The sequence below is a fragment of the Pinus tabuliformis genome, chromosome 6 (assembly GCF_031772625.1).
Source record: "Pinus tabuliformis cultivar Carrire ecotype Pingquan chromosome 6, CPIR1, whole genome shotgun sequence".
Classification (NCBI taxonomy): domain Eukaryota; kingdom Viridiplantae; phylum Streptophyta; class Pinopsida; order Pinales; family Pinaceae; genus Pinus; species Pinus tabuliformis.
In genome coordinates, this window is record NC_142292.1 from 720354962 (window position 1) to 720356994 (window position 2033).

General features: G+C 39.4%; 1 pseudogene; it reads left to right on the forward strand.

Moving 5' to 3' along the window:
* The first annotated feature begins 366 nt into the window (after positions 1 to 366).
* LOC149260712 (GDSL esterase/lipase At4g01130 pseudogene) lies at positions 367 to 1459 on the forward strand (annotated as a pseudogene).
* Positions 1460 to 2033: the final 574 nt, after the last annotated feature.

The following is a 2033-nucleotide window of genomic DNA, read 5'->3' on the forward strand; positions in this document are numbered from 1 at the left end:
TTAGTAACATGATTTAAATCAATAGACTCCCAGGAATAGTAAGTAAGATCGATATTATTTATAAAGATAACTCGTAACAAATTGGTATAGTGACCCACCTTAAAAAGCCACCTATCTTAACTCAGTGAATGTCAAAAAGTCTTCCAATTTTTTTATGATTTTGAAACACGCCTTTGTAGCAGACCGCACATGATGAGATGGGGGGAGATTCGAAGATGCCTTCACATTCAATATCGACATGAGCACAGTTCGGAATGCTCACACACGACACTCATATTCATTACAGACCAACTTTCTTTGGGAACTGCATTCATTCTTCTTCGTTCCATTACCCTTGACAAGAATCGTTGTCTGAGCTGATTATCAATGGAGCTGCAGCGTGCGACTAAACGTTATTTAATGGACATACTTGTGGCTATGGCTATTCTTCTAATATTATCTCAAGCTCGTTGTAATTACCCGGCCATATTTAATTTTGGGGATTCAACCTCCGATACGGGTATCATCCACTTTGTGTTCCCCTATAACGAGGTTGTGGAGAATCCTCCCTATGGAGAAAAATTCTTCGGCAAACCCACAGGCAGATTCAACGACGGAAGACTCTCCATAGATTTCTTCAGTACGTTAATTAATTCCAGTTACTATGTCATTTGTTGTTCCCACTGATCTTTGTTTACTGCAACCCTAAATGTATATTTGATCACCAAAATTATCAATGTTGCAGCCAAGGCACTAGGATTACCGTTTCTGAGTCCATATTTGCAGTTTGTGGGTTCAAATTTCGGGGGTGGAGCCATTTTTGCTGCAACCGGTGCCACTGCTCGTAATGATTCCTTCATCATTCCCATCTCTCTCACTGTTCAGCTCAATGAATTCAAGGTTTTAAAGTAGCAGGTTCTCACCACCATCAAGGCAAACGAGAGGTAGTATTTGTACTTAATAGTATTTGTATTGCATCAAGAAGTGATGGAATGTCAATACAAGTTCTCTGAGAAATCTCCCAAGTGTTGAAGCATTCAAGAGCGGGATATACATGATAGAGATCAGGGGAAATGAATTCAGCTACGGATAAATAATTCTCAAACTCAACCCCACCCAGGTGAAAACTACCATTCTTCCAAAGATTGCAGAATCTATTGCAGTAGTTTTGCAAACTCTGTACAATGAGGGAGTGAGGACTTTTCTTGCGAGGGACGTGGCTCCTCAAGGGTGCAGTCCCTACTATCTCACTTATTTTCCCCATTCTCCCAACGAATTCGATAAGCATGGCTGCTCCATTTCCTACAACGACGTAGTTCTCCATTACAACACACTCCTCAGAGTTCAACTCTCCTCCCTTCGCAAGCAATTCAAAGATGCCACCATCATCTATGTCAATACATATGACATCATCTACAATTTCTTCACCAACCCCTCCAAATATGGTATTCTACTGTACCCTTATCCCATTTTGTACTAACTATTTGTGTATATATTCCAAGTACCAGATGAAATTATGAATGAATGATGCAGTATACTCAACATTCAAAAATGCAGGGTTTAAGGCCACCACTAAAGCATGTTGTGGAGTTGGAGGCAAGTACAATTGCATGTACAACATATAGTGTGGAGCGAGTGGTTCACTGGCCACACTGTGAAGGTCGTGGCCTATTCCGATCCAGACTCCTACATCACTTGGGATGGAATCCACTGGACTGAAGAGGCCAACAGACTCCTCACTAAAAAAATTTTGAGTGGAAAATACTTTTAACCATCATTCCCCCTTGCTAGCTTCTATGATCTCCAACCCTTATGATTCATTCTTTTCTTTCTTGTCAGGGGTTCCTTACACGATTGGTAGGTTTGATGTAGCAGCCCTAAACTTGTTTTGGAATAAAGAAGACGAAGCTTCTCCGCATGTATTTTACGATTGAGATTATTCTAATAATAGCTCATATATATATATATATATATATATATATATATATATATATATGTTTATTTTCAATATAATATGTAGTGACCTTCTCTAGTTGATTGACCGTGATATGACA